The sequence below is a fragment of the Myxocyprinus asiaticus genome, chromosome 20 (genome assembly GCF_019703515.2).
Source record: "Myxocyprinus asiaticus isolate MX2 ecotype Aquarium Trade chromosome 20, UBuf_Myxa_2, whole genome shotgun sequence".
Classification (NCBI taxonomy): Eukaryota; Metazoa; Chordata; class Actinopteri; order Cypriniformes; family Catostomidae; genus Myxocyprinus; species Myxocyprinus asiaticus.
The window spans coordinates 45,221,358-45,240,960 of NC_059363.1; positions in this window are offsets into that span (position 1 = coordinate 45,221,358).

Below are 19,603 nucleotides of genomic sequence, written 5' to 3' on the forward strand. Positions count from 1 at the left end.
TCATTGCCGTGCTGGAAAGTCCAAGAGTGTCCCATGCGCAGCTTTCCTGCAGAAGTATGCAAATTGTCTGCCAGTATTTTCTGATAACATGTTGCATTCATCTTGCCATCAATTTTCACAAGATTCCCCGTGCCTTTAGAGCTAACACACCCCCAAAACATCAGTGAGCCACCACCATGCTTTACAGTGGTGATGGTATTCTTTTCACTATAGGCCTTGTTGATCCCTCTCCAAACATAGTGCTTATGGTTGTGACCATAAAGCTCTATTTTGGTCTCGTCACTTCAAATTACAGTGTGCCAGAAGCTGTGAGGCATGTCAAGGTGTTGTCGGGCATATTGTAACCAGGCTTTTTTGTGGCATTGGCGCAGTAAAGGCTTCTTTCTGGCAGCTTGACCATGCAGCTCATTTTTGTTCAAGTATCGTCATATTGTGCTCCTTGAAACAACCACACCGTCTTTTTCCAGAGCAGCCTGTATTTCTCCTGAGGTTACCTGTGGGTTTTTCTTTGTATCCCGAACAATTCTTCTGGCAGTTGTGGCTGAAATCTTTCTTGGTCTACCTGACCTTGGCTTGGTATCAAGAGATCCCCAAATTTTCCACTTCTTAATAAGTGATTGAACAGTGCTGACTGGCATTTTCAAAGCTTTGGATATCTTTTTATATCCTTTTCCATCTTTATAAAGTTCCATTACCTTGTTATGCAGGTCTTTTGACAGTTCTTTTCTGCTCCCCATGGCTCAGTATCTAGCCTGCTCAGTGCATCCACGTGAGAGCAAACAAACTCATTGACTATTTATACACAGGCACTAATTGCAATTTAAAAAGCCACAGGTGTGGGAAAGTTGTCTTAATTGCCATTTAAACCTGTGTGTGTCACCTTGTGTGTCTGTAACAAGGCCAAACATTCAAGGGTATGTAAACTTTTGATCAGAGCCATTTGGGTGATTTCTGTTATCATTATGATTTAAAAAGGAGCCAAACAACTATGTGATGATAATTGGCTTCATATGATCACTATCCTTAAATAAAAGACAGTTTTTTTTTTTGCTTGATCATTCATATTTTCAAAATCAATGCCAAAATTTCACAATTTCTGGCAGGGTATGCAAACTTTTGAGCACAACTGTATAAGCCAATTACTGTTTTTGGCTGTGGCCTAATTCATTTATCAACCTACTATTTATCTTCTGAACGATTTGACGAATCAAAATTCTTTTGATAATGTTTTGTCATGATGAGGGCCTCTAGATGTAAAATTACATGCAAATTGTATTAACGGTTTAGGAGAAGTGTTGTTTTTGGAGGAGTCAAAATGAGGTAATCAATTTTATTGACGGAAATGACAAAATCAGAGGAACAAAGAATTTGGGGGTGAGTGGGGTACCTGAGTAATGGAGGGAATTTGGGACCATCCTGCCAAATGTGGGGTCTCTAGGACTTTTTTGCTGCCCAGACACTTTTTTTATTATTAAAATAATAATTATAATAATAAAATCAGTTCAAATACAAAAGGGTTCCAGCACTTACGGTTCTTGGACTACTAAAAACTTATAGTCCCAATTCTAAATTCGGATTAGATGAGCCACATTCAAAACTGATTTATGCAAACTCAAATTTTATTTAAATGCAGCAAGTTGCAATGTTGCTCAGCCTTCCACAGAACGGACCTTCCTCAAGCCTTAATAACAAGTTCTTCCTTGTATTGACTTGTTTGGGAAATGTCCGGCTTTGTATTTAAACCATGTTTCTTCATCGCTCTTACATGTAAATAATTTAAAGCTGTCCCGCTCACTGACAGTCAATATGCAAATATATCTATTGCAGTACAATAAGTATAGCACTCTCTTCCATCTCTACCAGTTGACACATTTCTACCACTGCATGTATACAGTATATAATATCATACCACTCATCCCTACCTGACAAAAGTTTTTAGATTTATTTTTGTGGGTATTATGATACCTTTTTTTTTTCTTTTTTTTTAAGATTAAAATTTTGTATTGATTCGTCAACAAAACACAACATAAAGCATAATATATATGAATAGAATCAACAATTTACCCCTTTTAACCCCCATACATTCCTTATCCCCCTGCCAATCCCCAACCCCAACCCCACCCCTAACCCTCAACAAAAATCCCTGTGGTCAAGCCTGAGTTACATAGATAAAAACACAAAAAATAAAAAATAAATATTGAGAAAATAAAAATATAAAAATCAACCAATAAAGAGAAAAAAAGAGAAAAGAAAAATTCCACAAAGGATACAATTAATTTAAACCACAATCATGTTTCTCTCCACATGGTCCTCACTTAGAACCTTTCAGAAAGGTCAAGTACTTTACTTATTTTTTCCCGTGCGCATGTAATCTGTCCAACTGTTTATATGACATCTTTTCAAATGCTGCCACCCTGCCCAATTCAGTGAAGCATTCTTGAAACGAGGGAGCACCTTTTGACTTCCATCCTCTAAGAATCTGTCTGCCAATCATTACACTAGTTTGGACCCAGCTTTTTGTATATTTATCACCTACTTTAAGAACCAATGTTGAATATCTAAAGCCTCACAGATAAAATTCGGTACTCTTACGCAGATTTCTTGAATCTTAGCACAAAACCACAGAGCATGGGCCTTGTCTCCATCCTCCAACTGATATTGCCAGCAAATAGGTGTGTCTTTTAAACCAAGCCTAAACAATCTAGAGGGAGTCCAGTAGAAATGATGCAAGATCTTAAACTGAATAAGACGTACCCTTGCATCCCTGGACATAGTTAAAAACATTTTTTAAAATACTTTCCCACTCCCCATCCTCCAATACCAAGATCAAATCTCTTTACCATAACCTCTTAAGAGCTGTTAAGGCTCCATCACCAAGACTCTGAATCAACAAAGCATAATACACTGACAATTCATGAACATTTCCAAAGTCTGTGAGCACCATACAAAGAGTGTCTGCAGCCTTAGGGGGCTGTGTACTACCAAAAAAAATAGTGCAAGGTAAATGGCGCAACTATAAATACCTGAAAAATTGAGACCTAGAAATCTCAAATTGCTGTGTTCAATTTTCAAATGATCTCAAAAATCAATTTTCATAAAGGTCACCAAGTGTAGCAACACTCCTCTCAATCCATTCTTTCCAGCAAAAGGGGGACTTGTTAATACATAATTTGGGGTTCAGCCATTTACTTGAGGAAACATTTAGGTCAGTATCAAAATTGAACATACATGAAACCTTTGTCAATACTGAATGTAAGTGTGAAATAATAGGATGCATTTTTACTTCTCTGTGCTATTTAATAGAAAGACTTTGCAATGGTGAGATTGGGGCAAGGACTGCTTGTTCAGTGTTGTACCAGGGAAGAGCTCTCTCTGGTGGAAGATACCAATGGGCCAGGTGTCTAAGATTAAAAACATACTAATAAAACAAAATTTTGGGGAGGCATAAACCTCATTTGTCAATCGGTTTATGTGACTTACTGAAATGTAAACGAGGTTGTTTACCATTCCAAATAAAAGACTTAGATATTCTATCAAATTGTTTAAAATAAGAAAAAGGAACTTCTAGAGGGAGAGACTGCAGTAGATAATTGAATTTGTGGATACAATTCATTTTTATAACATTGACCTTCTCAGCCATAGACGAATGTAGTGAAGCCCACCTTTCAACATCACACAAGAACCTTTTCATTAATGGGTCAAAATTAACTCTAACTAAATCTCTCAAATTTGCTGGAAATAAAATGCCTAAATACCTAATGCCTTGCTTGGGCCATTGAAAGATGGCAGGTTGGATAGTGGTAGGGCAATATGCTGTCAGAGCAAGAGCTTCCAATTTAGACCTATTCACCCTGAGAATTTGGAGAAATAATTAATAAATCTATGGAGACTAGGCATAGATCTTTTAGGGTCAGAGACAAATAATAATATATCATCTGCATAGAGTAAAGGTTTATGCACCACACCTCCTGCTACAATACCAGGAAAATCATCCTCTTTTCTTATTGCAGCTGCTAATGGTTCCAGGGCAAAACAGAACAGCAAAAGAGAAGGGAGGACAGCCTTACCAGGTTCCCCTACCAAGACAAAAATAATCTGAAATTCATCCATTAATTTTCACTGCCACTGACGATTGTTTATAGAATAATTAATGCCTTCTCTGCGTCAAGTGAGATGGCAGCGATCGGGGTCTGATCATTCGCTACTGACCACAAAATATTTATAAAATGTTTAATATTATCAGAAAAATTCAGACCATGAATAAACCCCACTTATACTATATGTATAAGAGATGTAATTACTCTGTTTATTTGATTAGCCAGAATTTTAGACAATATTTTTACATCTAACTGGATCAGGGAAATTGGACGATAACTTTTACATTCATTTGGGTCTTTATCTTTTTTAAGAATGAGACTGATCAGGGCTTGCGTCATGGTTGGCGGTAGTTCACCTTTCTTTAATGACCTCTGTGGCAAAACCATCTGGCCCCGGTGTCTTACCTGTTGGCAAGGCTTTAATTACCTCAACAAGCTCCTCCAAAGTAATATAGTCAAGAAAGTATTTTTGATCATTCGTCACTTTAGGAAGTTCTAATAGCTCTACGAAGTTGCTAATATCCTTATCAGTAGACATAGATGTGGAACTAAAAAGATAGAAATCGAATTCTTTATAGGCATTAATATATGTGGCAGAAGTAAATATATTGCCTCCAGAAGACTTCACTGAAGGAATGGTGGAAAGAACTCTCTCTGTTTTATGTATCTGGCAATACATTTCCATGCCTTGTCACCCAACTCAAAGTATGTCTGTCTTGCCCTGAATACCCAAAACTATACCTTCTGTGACAAAATAGTATTGTACCTATATTTCAACTCTCTAAGACCATTGGATGACTTTCGGCACTCTGTTTCAGCACTTCTCATACTCTTTTCCAATTCCATGAATTCCTGTGCTTTGATCTTTTTAATGAGTGAGGCATATTGTATGATCCGCCCCCTAAGAACTGCCTTAAGTGCCTTCCATGCCACAGAGGACACTGAGGACCAATTTCTACATAAACATTAACTTCTGTCTTTAACATCTGTTGAAATGCTGGGTCCTGTAGAAGAGATGTATTAAAGCGCCATCTATATGATTTTCGTTTCTCTATATGTGGCAACATCTCTAAACACACCAAAGCATGATCTGAAACTAAAATGTTCCTGTAACAGGGTTAAAAATGGGTAAGGAGGAGGCGGGAACCGGCTGAACAGTCAAAGTAATATTTTAATAAGAACTAGACACAAAATACACACATGGCAGCTGCGTGTGGCTCTCTCTCCCTCGAACTGCTGCATCCTGCTGCACTTATCCCTCTCCTCGGCTGATTAACCCAATTGGGGGCTGTGCGTGCGTAGTCAACTTGCCTTTATTCCTCGCCACATGTAAAACAAAGTCTCTGTCTGCCGACCGCAAGAATCTTGCCAGAATGGATCGGGGCCTGTCACCCACTTTGGGAAGCTGACCCAGAGCTCTGCGCGTGCACTCTATTTCCAGATGATGGCCCGCAGTGTCGTACAAATTCGGAATGAGCCCATCCAAGAACTTGATCATATCTTGACCTTCCTTTCCCTCTGGGATTCCAATGAAATGAACATTATTAAGTCTGCTTCGATTTTCCATATCCTCAAATTTTTCCCACACCTGATCCAAATCAGTTTTGGTCGCCAGTGGGTTAGACTGCAGCTCTTTCTCTGCTGCTTCCAAAAACTTGATTCACTTTTCAACATCACCTATTCTCGTGATCAGGGTGGAAAGTTTCGCCTCTACAGATGTGGTCGCTCAATGTATTTCCGCGAGGCCCTCCATGTCGGTCGAGATTTTCATTAATGCTGCATAAATGTTCACAATATCTTGACCTATGTCATGAGGCATGCTGTCATTCCCTACCGGATTCCCGCCATCTTGGTCATGAGAGGCGTCAGATGTGTGTGACCATAAATGCTTCTTAATGTCTCCACAGACCAACGATTTAGAATTCTTCGACATCCTACACTCCCAGCACAGTTTAACAGTCAAGACTAATTCAGTTCTCACCAAGTAATCTTGATTAAAAGGACAGTTGTGGCAAAGTGAATTGGAGCTCGCAACTAGGCTGCTTCCACTCGCATAGCGTCACGTGTCTTCGGTATTATGATACCTTGAAGTAAAGCCCTGCTGTACATCTATAGCAGACTCAATGCAGTACAACAGCTTTGACAATACACTACACCAGAGGTTCTGTACTGGTGGGTGGCAGGTCTGCTCTGATAGGTTTGTGGACTGGAGGGAAACAATGCAAAATGCAAATAAAATGCAGCTTACCATTTAATTATAAATAGTTTGGATAGCAAAATCAATATAGGCCTTCTTATAAACTTTTTCTAAAGGCCATGTGTTCACTCAAACTCTACATTAACAGACACTTGTTAGAAGCTAGTCAAATTAGATGCCAGCATGGACAGTTTGCAGCATAATATTTTCAAAAACCATGAATAAAACTACTAAAGACAGTATGACTCAGAATTCACTTGAAACAAGGATACCCATGGTTTTGTGCAGTGAATAATTGGTTGCTGAGAGCAGGAAATAATACCAAATAATACATCAATTCATATTAATAATTAATAATAATTACAATTTTGTTTAATTTGTAATGTGTGAATGAAAACCAACTGTTTGGTACTGAGTAGGGTCACCACTTGATTTCTAATTTAAACATATTTACAAAAATATGCATATGATTTATTTAAGCATTTGTAGCATGACGTGACGCTCATATATATATATATATATATATATATATATATATATATATATATATATATATATATATATATATATATATTAATAATATTAATAATACAGAACATTGCATCAATACCAATGGCCAGTAAAATCAAACCTACATTATCAGATACTAGGTAGTATTATCAGATTTGTCTAGTTGCTGACACATTAGAGTAAATAATGTTTAATCAGTGGGTATTTCCTTTGAAATGTGCAAGCAATGGATCATAATTTAAGCATTGTTGGAGGTTTTTAAGGAAAGTTGTTTAGGGAAGAGAAATATAGACAGGGGCTTAAGTATGTTGGGAACGAACGCTCACAAATTGTCCAGCTTTCATTAGTGTGCTGAGTGAAGACCATGCGGAGGGCTTCATTCCCAAGACTCTCAAATAACCAGTGGCTTCTCACACTGGGGCTTTCTGTTTCCTCCTAATAAAACCAACAAGAGAAAAAAGGAGCGATGGAGAATGAGTGACCACGGAGAAAAAAATTTGAGAGTGATCCCACCAGCCAACTGTTATCTGCACGACATTCAGTCATTGTAGAGTTATTTTGGTTTATTTTTCTTGAGAGCAATGAATGGCTGCCGACAAGATATTTCTGATACCGTTGATAAGGGTTCCATCTCCTAAACAAGCCCTCTTACCTTAAAGTTAACCTCAGCTCTAAAAGCCCTTAGTGACAGACATAAAACTGGAGGTCCTCACTGAAACATTAATCTACATGCAAGTCACTCTAGACATCTCCAAAAGCAAACAAAAAAATGAAACAGTCCAGAGTGGAATTCAGGAATACTCACTGTCGGCAACTTCAGGCCAAAGTATACTTCTGGTTTCCGCATGCCGGAACGTCTCTTGCACAGTATCCGTTGCGCAATTTTGTCACCACACAGTGCAGCGGACTATACCGCGTGCAGCGGACTATACCGCGCACAGCCTAGTTTTCTAGACACGTGGACAGTCCTCGTATGCACATGCGGCTGTCATTGACTGTACTAAAGAGTATCACAAAGCAGTCGTAGTGCGTGTCCAACCAACACATCCCTATGCACTCGCTTACTCAAAAAGAGGATACTTTGAAATGCTGAGCGCTCGACCTTGTGCAAGACAGTGGAAAAACAAGTGCCACAAGGTTCATCACCAACTCATTCTGCTAGTATCGCTATATGTAAATGCAAATGATTTGCCAACTCACTGGTTGCTGTATTGGTAACATACGTACTGCAGGACTCCAGGAAGCGACACAGTTAACTTCAAATGTCTATGCCATTAAACTAAATGTGTTTTTATTCATGGTAGCTAGCTTTAAACATGTTTAGCTAACTTTAGCTAACTTGCGCAGCAAGATTCTCTTCAAATGTTTGCTCCACCATGACAGTAGTTGACCTGAAAGAGAAAACTGTCTGTAGTAGGAGACAGCTCTAACAATACACACTATAGCGCCCCTTGTGCCAATGCTGAGAAAGCTATGCATACTTGCATTGCATTATGAATTGCACTCCGACATATTTCGGAAAGCAACTATGCGTAAAATTGAGTGTGCATAGCTAATGCGTGAGGTGCATTTTAAGGGTGTGGAAACAGACAGATCAGTTTGAAATCAAGCAAGAATACAGCAAAATGGTTTTCAGAAAGCAAGTTTTTTATTTTATCAACCAATTTTCCAACCTGATCTTATGAAAATTCCATTACTGTGGTAATATTTTTGCAAAATTAAGTTATTTAGTTAATTACATGCATCACAGGGTGAAATATCCACTGTGTGGCGCTAAAAGCGAGATGAATGTTCTCCCAAACAGATGATGCTTTTAAGGTTAATGCTCTTTCGAGTTTTAAATGAACAAAACCGACCTCCCTTCCTTAAACCTAAACCTAACAGTTCAGGAAAAAAACAAAATGTGAGATAAAAACGCAATTCCTGAAGTAGACACGTCATATTGTGGTGCTTCTATGACACTTTCGGCTCACATGTTGAACTTTATTTATATAGCACATTTAAAACAACAGAGTTGACCAAAATGCGTCACAATTATAAAATTCCAAACAGTGTTAAAGTACCACATACACAAACACTAGTAATCTACTGTGAAACACAAAATCCAAACCTGTGTCCTACATTTCATTTCTCAGATTTGAAAGCCAATGTAAAAAGATAAGATTTCAATCTTGATTTAAAAGTCCCAGCTGAGGGAGACAGGCGAATTTGAAGGGGAACATTATTCCATAATTTTGGGGCAATAACAGAAAAAGCTTGATCACCCTTGGATTTTAACCTAGACTGAGGGGCAACTGATTAGTAGATCTTAAAGGCCTCGAAGAGGTACAGAGGCTTAAGAGATCTACAATATACTGAGGACACTGATTGTTCAATGTCTTAAAAACAAATAATGAAATCTTAAAATCAATTCTATACTGAACTGGCAACCAGTGAAGAGAACACAAAAGAGGAGTCTTCCTAGTACCTGTCAGTAGCCTGGCTACAGCATTCTGCACAAGCTGCAGACAAGATAATTGCTGCTGACAAATTCCAGAGTAAAGACTTTTGCAATAGTCCAGACGAGATGTTATAAAAGCGTAAACAAATGTCTCCATTTCTTTAAAATTTTGAAATCATTCTAAGCTGGTAAAAGCTGCCTTTTCACAACTGAGTTTACTTTTTATTAAATGTAATAGTGAAGTCATATGACGCCAAGATTTTTCACATTGTCTTTTACGGTCATTGTTTATAGTCTCTTTGCAAACTCTTTTTTATATTTAGGTGGGCCAAAAAAAAAAAAAAAGAACATTTCTGACTTTCATTGAGCTGGTGGAATTTATTTGACAACCATCTTTTAACATCTTCCAGGCAGTCCATGGGGGCTTCAGTGGAAGATATAACTGTGTATCATCTGCATACAGATGGTAAGCAATGCCATGATGGTGACAAATAGTCTCTAAAGGGCACATATGTAAAGGGAACAGAATTTGACCCAAAATAGATCCTTTAGGGATGCTATATTTTAGGGGTTACTGAGGAGGATGAAGAGTTTCTGATTTTCACAGAGAACATTCTCCCTTACAGATATGATTCAAACCATTTTAGTGCAGTCCCACGAATGCCAGCTTCCCACTTCAGACGGTTTAAAAGAATACTGTGATCAATAGTGTCGAATGCGGTACTAAGGTTTAGCATAATTAAAGTCACAGAAAGCCCAGAGTCAACAGCTACTAATAGATCATTTGTGATGGGCTCTAAATCCTGATTGGAAATTATCTAAAATATCATTCTCCAATAAAATGGTGAAAGCTGGGACAAAACAACCTCAAAAGTTTTGATAAAAATGGTAATTTGGATATTTGTCGAAAATTATGTAAAACAGTAAGATCAAGATTAGTTTTTTTGACTAAGGGCTGAACCAGTGCTTGCTTAAGACAAGGTGGAACATTACCATGTAATAAAGAGCTGCTGATAATAGATTGTAGAGTAAGTCCTACAGTATCAAACAGGTCTTTTAAAAGCCAAGAAGGAATGGGATCGAATGGAGTGGTTGTGGGTTTCATCTTGCTGTCGATGTTTGCTAAAATGACAAGAGCAACAGGCTGTTTTTGGCATCTCTATGGATTATTTCTGAAAAGTATTTTGTTCTAGCAGCTTTGACTGCATGCTGGTAATTGTGGAGAGAATCTTGTAACATTTCAATAGAGATCTAAAGTTTCCCTCTCTTCCACTTTCGCTCAGCTCTCCTACAAATGTGCCTCAGAGCACGAGTCTTGTTATTATACCAAGGCTGTGGTTGTGATTTAGGGCGACTGAGCCTAAGAGGTGCAACATCATTAGTAATGTCCAGACATGTAGAATTAAACAAAGAAATCAGCTCCTCTTTGAATAAAGAGGGCTTGGATTCAATAATACTAAAAAGTGCTGAAGCAACATAAGACTCAACAAAAACAATAGTTGCCGATTCACTGAAAAATCGTGAATAAGTATCAGCCAGTGCAGTTTTAGAGGTGAAAGAGGGAAAATTTGCATAAAATTGTCCTGTATTACAACATTACTAATAGAAGGTCAAGCATGTTGTTGAAAGATTGTGAAGACAATCATTTTCTTTTTCCATTTGAAATAATGTGCCCAGATGAATCGTGCACAACAAGACCAGGAACGTGTGTTAAGACATTAAATAGGGTCCATTTTGATTTAAAATTGACTTTAAACCCCTGCTCCTGTTAAGAAACAATAAAACAACATAAAAAAAAACAACAACAAAAAAAAAAACATTTCACTCAATCAAACATTTCACTGAAACTGCTTTGCATTTGAATTGAAATGTTCCAGTTTATTCTTTACCCATGCTATGTACTAGATGGACATTAATGGCTGAAGCTGAGAGCTGCTATGTTTAATCAACACTCTTGCTGGCAGTCTGGGTCTAAGGCAGTAATTTCTATATTTCCATGCCAAGCCATCCGGCCAGCTAGTGAGGAGAAGCAGAGCTGATGTCCTGGTACACGACACTGGCAGTGCTCAAGTTTCTGATATCTTTTGGGACCCTTTGAGGTGCGTGGCCCCCAGCCCTGACTTCCTTCTCACAGGAAACTGCATTCTGCTTCCACAGCAGATCAATTTTGTAGAAAGGAGCTGCACACTGTCACCGGTCAGTCCTGTGTAACACTGTGGCCTGTATCGCTTAAGCTGTGTGTGGCTTCATCTGCAACGGCACACATTACAATGATACTCTGTTGTACTTTAGTTCTAAAATACTTAAGACTAAAGAACCAATATTTTCACATAATTGATGATTATGTTTATTAATATACAATTTGAGTTATAAACTAATTGTTGCATTTATGATTTTATCAGTGAGAGCTGTGATTGGAATGCTGTCTTGTGAATATTACAAAGGACCGTAACTCGAAATTCTAGGCCCACTTTCCTTTATTAAGTCAAATAAAGACAGTGACATGCTGTTGTGGATAAAAAATTCTCATTTTGGTTGTTTCACTAGTTTTCAGTGCCTCTAGTCATAAACACTGTGTTTTTAGGGCACTGTCAAGTTAAATGTAGTTTAAAATGTTGAAAAATGTGCCTCCAGATCCCTGTCTTTGAGCGCAAGTCACCTGTGGAAGGCTGTGCTGCCAGTTGCTCTTGTTGGTCTGACGAGGTATGTTGCCTGTACAGCTGGAGTTGTGCTAACTGCCACATCAAGATGGTACATCAAGCTTGTAAATCTCCGATGGTAGGAACATTCCCTATTTTGGAATTTACTTATGCATTGGGGGCATGATTAATTGCGATAATATTTTAGTGCATTATTTTTCATAAAATTTATCACGCTAAATTAACGTGTCCTATGTAAAAAACAACATAAAAGATCAGGGGCTATGTTCACAAAAAATCTTTAGGCTAAAAATAGCTCCTAACACGGAAATTTAGGGGCGTATCAAAGTGAATTTTAAAACTAAAAGTTGTCCTCAGGACTGCTAAATCCCTTTGAGCGAATCACAAACAACCCAAAGCTGCTGTTGTCAATCCACATAGCAATCAAGTCAATGTATTCTAATATTATTGACATTGAACATTGAACGCCTGAATCACGAGGGTGTTTTCTTTATTGACTGCAAAAAAAAAAAATATTTTCTTAATTATTATTTTATTTGTCTTACTCCATTGGCAGATTTTTTTTTTTTTTTAACGCTTAAAGTTCACTAAATGTTGTCCGATTTCTCTGAAAAGAAGACTTAAAATCTTATGCCATTTTACTTCAAGAATGGAGTGACTATTTGCAATAGGTGTAAATAGCACCTGCCACATAGTGGGGCTCTTTGCACTCAATTAGTGTGGTGGAAACATAACAATTAAAGACAAACTGCACCTTGAAAGCCCCGTACACACATGCAGCGACTTCCAGCAACAAAGCAACTAGTTCTCATTCATTTTCAGTTCCCTAGATGCGGATGTGACGAGCGACATGATAAAGTTGAGAAAAGTTTAACTTTATGAAAAAGTCGAGTATAGGCAAGACAGAGGAGAAGTTTCTGTGAGCGATTTCACAGATTGTTCATCTTAGTAATGATATGATGCATTGAGCACTGCTGCAGGTAATATAAAAACACTATCCCCTGCAGGATATGCATTTTTAGGGACAAAAATCTGAATCCTTGTCAAATTAGAGTGATATCTTATTTATACTGGCAAAATGCCTCATCTGTGATCAGATTTTCAACACATATGGCCAGACGTGCAGTCTACCAATAATGTTAGAGTGACAGCAGCAGAAATGCCTACTAGTGTCTTCACAGTACAGAGAGATTAGCGAAATCAAGCAATAAAGTGACTGCATGTGTATATGGGGCTGAAGTGTTGCTGCAGTGGTGTAGTGTGTAAAGACCGTGTGGATGTTCTTTTTTCATGCGGAAGGGCCCATGTTTGAGTCCCCCTTTTTTCCCACTTTTCCCCATCCTGTTTCCTTAATATTTCCTACTACTTCATACTACTTAGAATAATCAATAAAAATTAATATAAAGTTTGATTGCCTCGCAGTGAATTGTCACAGTGACAGTCCGGGAGTTGAGAGAAAGTTTTGACATTAACCGTGATTCTACTTTAGTAATGTGGTGTTAAAATAGTAATCATGTTTAATTTTGTGGTTACTATGATTTTACTACAAAATACAATGGTGATACTATGGTCACTGTAGTAAAACCATGGTTAATTGCATAAAAATCTATGGCTTCCACCAAAACAAATATGGTTATTTTTTTGTAAGGTAATATTAGTATTAGGTTTAGGGGTAGGGGTGGGTATAGGTTGTCTGTGGGACTCTAAATAAGCACAATAAACAAGAAACACACTGCTATTTATTAGGGGTGCAGATAGCATCTAACAGTATTGAACTTAGTGCAAAGATGGTTTTGGTTGCTATTTTCACTTAGTGCAAATAGGCTCAGCCTTTTAAGAATATTTAGATATTTTTACTGGAAAACAAGACAACAATACTAACTAAGAAAATGATTTTTCGCAGTGTAGCAATGGATGCAAATGACCTTGCCCACGAACTGAAACAACCCAATTACACTGGAGATAAAGGTTTTCTAAAAGCTTTGAGCTCCATGGCCACATAATGAAAAAAAAATTTTTGAATTATATTTATCAATCACACATTTGCACATATACAGTGAAATTCTTTTTTTCACATATCCCAGCTAAGCTGGGGTCAGAGTGCAGGGTCAGCCATGATATGGCACCCCTGGAGCAGATAGGGTCAAGGGCCTTACTCAAGGGCCCAACAGTGGCATCTTGGCAGTGCTGGGGCTTGAACCCCTAACCTTCTGATCAGTAACCCAGAACCTTAACCACTGAGCCACATGCAAAATGCAATGTAGTGTGGATGGGGTTTCTCATTCATTTGTCAGCATAGTCATCCATCAAACTAAAAGAGAAATAAGGCGGCCTTCATGGCCATGGCTGGGCTACCCAGTGTAGTTGATGCAGTAAGCGGGACGCACATACGTGTATGAAGTGGTACTTGACTATATTATTTTAAGATTTGTGTATTGCACAAATAAACATTGTTTTCAAAACCGCTTTCTGAATACACCACTGTGTGCCCCCCCCGCATGACGTCATTGGTCGCGTCAATGTTATTGTCTATCTTGAGACGGGTCGCTCAAAACAAACAGAGGAAATTTTATAGCGCCCAAGAGACACAGTGTTTATAGTTTTCATGAAAAATAAACAATGAATGGTTGAATGGTTTACTTACGGCTTTCTCTGCATATTAAGCTGGGATAGGAGAAAGTATTTTAACACCAAACAAGTTACCCAATTCAGCTTAAGTAAGTCTTAAACTTTGCTTTTAGCTTCTTTATAAAAAGCTTTTACTCTTACAAGACCTACCTTTTGTTAAGAATTTTTTTAAACCTAAGTCAAAGCTTAAGACTATTCTTAAGAGCAATTCTGAGAAGTTTTATACATTTATTTTTTTGGGATTATGTTTTGTGCATACCTATAAACTTGCTGTCTTGGTGCATTTTACCCCTTTCTCTCCTTGTTGAACGCAACTGACTGATATGATGAACTGAACGAATTACATGCCTCCTTTCATTTAGTCATTCAGCAGATCCTCTTTTATGAACGAGATGACTGAGCAAGTCATTCATTTCATTCGCTGAGTTTACCAGTTCATTCAGTTCGTTCATGAACAAGACGTCTCATCTCGTTCAGACTCAAACAGCCGACTAGGCTAGTTTAGTGAAGCGGTGTATTCGTTCAGCATGGCAAACCAATGATATGCTTATTCACAGCCCACACTCAAATGCTATTGGCTCATGATATAGTCAGTCTTTACAGGCATGAAAAGCCACCAAAGCAGTCTCGTGCTTCAAACTGGAGCTCATTGGCTTCAAAAGTGAGAGATGTCAGTGAAAGAGAAGTATGAGTCCATGTATGGAGGTGAATGAGAACGGATGTTCACTTAAAAGATTCATTCAAAAAGACTGATTTGTTCACAAACTAAATATCACTAGTAAAGGCAGTGTTGACCTTGTTGCTATGGATGACTTAACAGTCTATGAGCTCACTTTTTATATTATATTATACTATATTATATTATTCTAATGGAAAGGTTTAAGTGCTGACTGAGGTGACACTTAAGTGTTGTAAAATAAGAACTACAATGATGTCTACACCAAATAGCTGCCCTCAACCATTGAATCAGCCAATAGTGAGCCTGCAAGGGTATTACGTCAGAGCGCCATGACACCATTCATTCATGATTTAATACAACACATTGAAACAATTCTTTTAATAAATCGATTAATCTGTTGATATTTCACCTGATATTTGTTCAAAATGTTAAACGAAATGTGCAAACTGAAGTCTATAATCATCCAATTTATGCTATGCATTGTTTAAAAATTTTTTTTACAACATTAATGCATGCATATAGCCATCACATAAAAAAAAAAAAAAAAAAAAAATAAAACTTTTTAATGCAATTTAAATGCAGCAGGACACTTTAAAATGCAGAAATTAATAATAAAGGAACTTATAATCCAGTTGCAGTTAATGTTCTTATAAAATATCAATACTTGCGTTACAGAATTATAAAGTAACTGTTCAATTTAAAATCTAAATTTGACTTTTGAAAGGCTTAGATTTAATCTAAATTTATATTTTAGCACAAATTGTAGTGTGTCCTTTCTCTGTTTCACTCTGGTTGTCTTACATTTGCTAGTGATGTACATGGTTACCGTTTTTAACATTCGGTTAACCGCGAGGTTTCACGAACAGTTAACCGTTTTTCATCGGGAATCTGGAATGAACGTTTACTAATGGAACTGAATTTAATGGAATTTCTTCAAACACTACTCAAAATAGCAGCAAATAAAGTGCATAGTGAGCTAAGAGCCTAAATAGCACAATACATAAATCTTCAAATTATAAAATCTCACAATAAACTCAAACAAAAATAATCAAACTGTCACTGCCTGTATATGCACTCTGCCCAGGCAGGTTCACATTTCTGTGAGGCAGCAAACGCAAGTTTTGTCATGTGCGTGGAGTTACACTGCTGTGGTTGAAAAGCCTCTTCCGGGTGCTTTGATTTTTAAATGGTTTAAAATCAAACGGTATTGAGCTTGTCTAATTATTGCACGTAAATATGCACACCAGAGCGAAAGGGAGAAAACACTGTCCATTAAACACAATGCATGTGTTTTGAGATTTATAAAAATTAAAGTTATTTTTAATTTGCCGTCTAAAAATGCGGCGATCCTGCACAAGACGCTGAAAGAAAAACAGTGAGATTCAGAGCAACTGTCAAAGCGGTCCACTCAGCATGTATAACAGTATATAGAAAAACAATGCAGATACACACAAAAGCATGTTTGTACAGCCCCTTACTCACCCTATACTTGAAAAACTGACCCAAACCTGGTAGGAAAACCCAATGGTTTGTCGTAACTCGTTGAGTTCAGTCAGGTTGAAGACCTCTATTGCACGTGTAGAATAACCGAATATTGCTTTTGGTATTAGAATAGTGGCTCATTGAACGGTTAACCGAATGTCAACTACTTTGTAGCTTTTATTGATACGTAATTTTTATTGATTAGTTATTGCAGTCCTAGTGAACCCTCTAAACGCTTAAGCATGTAGCCCATCATTTTTTCAAATGCTTAATAGTTGCAGCCTCTCCACAATAACGAGTCAATACATTAATTAAGTGGAAAACAAATGTGATGCAACTTAAGTAATGAATGAAATCTGGTGAATTCCATAGTCCTAAATTCCACTCAAAGCTGTATATAAATTAAAGAGCAAAGTTGATTATCATAAAACAAAAAATGGATCAAGAAGAAAACCAAATTAGTCCAAAGTGGAAAGTGTCCTTCTGGTGCATTCAGACTTTAAATGGAAGAAGGTGATACGAGGAGGATTTAGCCAGACCTTAACAAGCAAGGAGAAAGAAGGCATGGCAAGACATTGCGATTGCTATAAAGGGCGCGTTTCCTCAGACAATACGTTCAGCAGAGGATTGGCAACAGAACGCATGGAAATAGCTGCATACAAAGAAAGCATGCGAGCCACAGGTACATTTCATTATAGGCCTGTTGAATGACTCCTTTTTACCAAATGATTGTTTCCTTGTGGTTAGCAGTTAAGTTCTTGTTGTGAAATAGGTGGAGGCCCTCCATGTAAACCTCTCTCTGAATTTGCTGAAAAAGTAGAGGAGATACTAGGAACGGCCAATCCAGTCATTTGTGGAATTGCTGATGCCCCAGACCCTGTACTGCTCAAACTGAAGGAGTTACAAGATGGTATGAAGGAAATACTACATGTGTTTGCATTTTGTTATAACTTGACATTGGTTACTTTAATCCATGCACATGTAATAAATATATTCAACACGTTTGATCTGTTTGTACTGTGTAATATTTTACAAAAAACGCAGTAATCATTTCTTTCATTTCTGCATTTAGAGCATTGTTTCGGAGAGTGGAAGAAGTTATTGAATTTCTTACTAGGTCAGTAACAAAAAGAATATCTTGATGATGGGGCGGAGCCAGGAGATTTTCACAGGGGTGGCTGGGCAGGGTCAAGCGATCAGTCTGTGGTGGAACATCGTTGGGGGGGGGGTATCATTTTTATATTGGGGGTATCGTTTATCAAGCCAGTATCGTTTTATTAACTCCCTGTCATCCTGACTACCACACCTGGAGTTGCAAGTTCGAATCCATTGCGTGCTGAGTGACTCCAGTCAGGCTTCCTAAGCAACCAATTGGCCCGGTTGCTAGGGTGGGAGGAGTCATATTGGGTTAACCTCCTCGTGGTCGCTATAATGTGGTTCATGCTCTTGCTTGTACACGTGGTGAGTTGTACATGGATGCCACGGAGAATAGCGTGAACCTCCACACGCGCTAGGTCTCCACGGTAACGTGCTCAACAAGACACGTGATAAGATGTGCGGATTGACGGTCTCAGACGCTGAGACAACTGAGATTTGTCCTCCAACACCCGGATTAAGATGTGTCACTACGCCACCACGAGGATTTAGAGTGCATTGGGAATGCATGCCAAACTGGGGAGAAAAGAGGAGAAAATAAAATTTAAAAAAAATCCCTGTCATCGTGTAATTCCAACGCATTCTTTCTTTGTTGGAAAGTGCGTGGTCTTTGCCCCTCTGCTGCCATCTTGCTACTCCTATTTAGGTTAGGTTACATCTCCAGTGCTCTTAAATACTTTAGTCTTAACATTTATGAACCTTTATAAATTACACTTATTCTTAAGTCTAGGAATAAAAGCAAAATTACATCATTCTTAGAATTTTGACACACTTAAGACTAGTTTATTCTGAGTGGCTTTATGCATGTGGTCCCTAATGTCTTTTAAAGACACTAAAAAGTAATTGCCTTTGCGATCCTGTGCACAGTCATGTGAACTGTAGCCTGTGGAATGTGAAATGTATTGGCTACTAGTCTGTATGATGTTGCAGTAGCAAGCCAATACACAAACACAAACACCTGGATTTCACAGCTTCATCCATGGTCAGATAGACGGCAGAGAATATTTGTTTAGTAAATCTGCCCTCAAGTCGCTGATGCCATCAAATAGCCTTTCTAGGACAAGGACCCATTCATTCACCTGCATGTACAGTATCTGACTTGCCTCCTAGGCTGAAAAAAATCACCCCAAACCTGTTAAATCTGTCCAACAGTGATCCATTTGGAAATCAAAGTTTTTTTGTAACTGGTATTAAATGTATTTGCCACCACGGAGCCCCTAGAAGTCACGGACCATCTATTGAAGACCCCTCACCTATACAGTAGTGTTTGATTATGTTACTTTTCTGTGTCTTAAATAACTCTGCTGCATTCTACATATTGTTATTAAGGGCACTGAAACATTTTTTATGGCTTCCTAACTCAAAACTTCACTACATAAGGAACATAACAGCTTTTATAAACATGTTTCTGTCTATTTTCATCATACCACCCATCGAATTATAGTCAACAGAACTTGATTTTGGTATCTTGTAAGATAGAAAGTGATAAATGGATTAATGGTACGAGGCATAAATTGCACAAGCCAACTCATGAAACACCATGACATGCGATAGAAGTTTTGAAAAGACAAGCCTTTATTGATTGTGGCAGGGTGAGCAAGAGACAAACACAGTGGGTGTGGCGTCAAGTCTCAGAGAGGCATTTATTGGAAATAATAATAAACGTAAAATGTCCATAAAAGGGGAAAATTAAATATCCAGGGGGGGATAGTGTTCGTAACAAAGGGGGAATCTGGCATCCTCGCGTTGAGACGG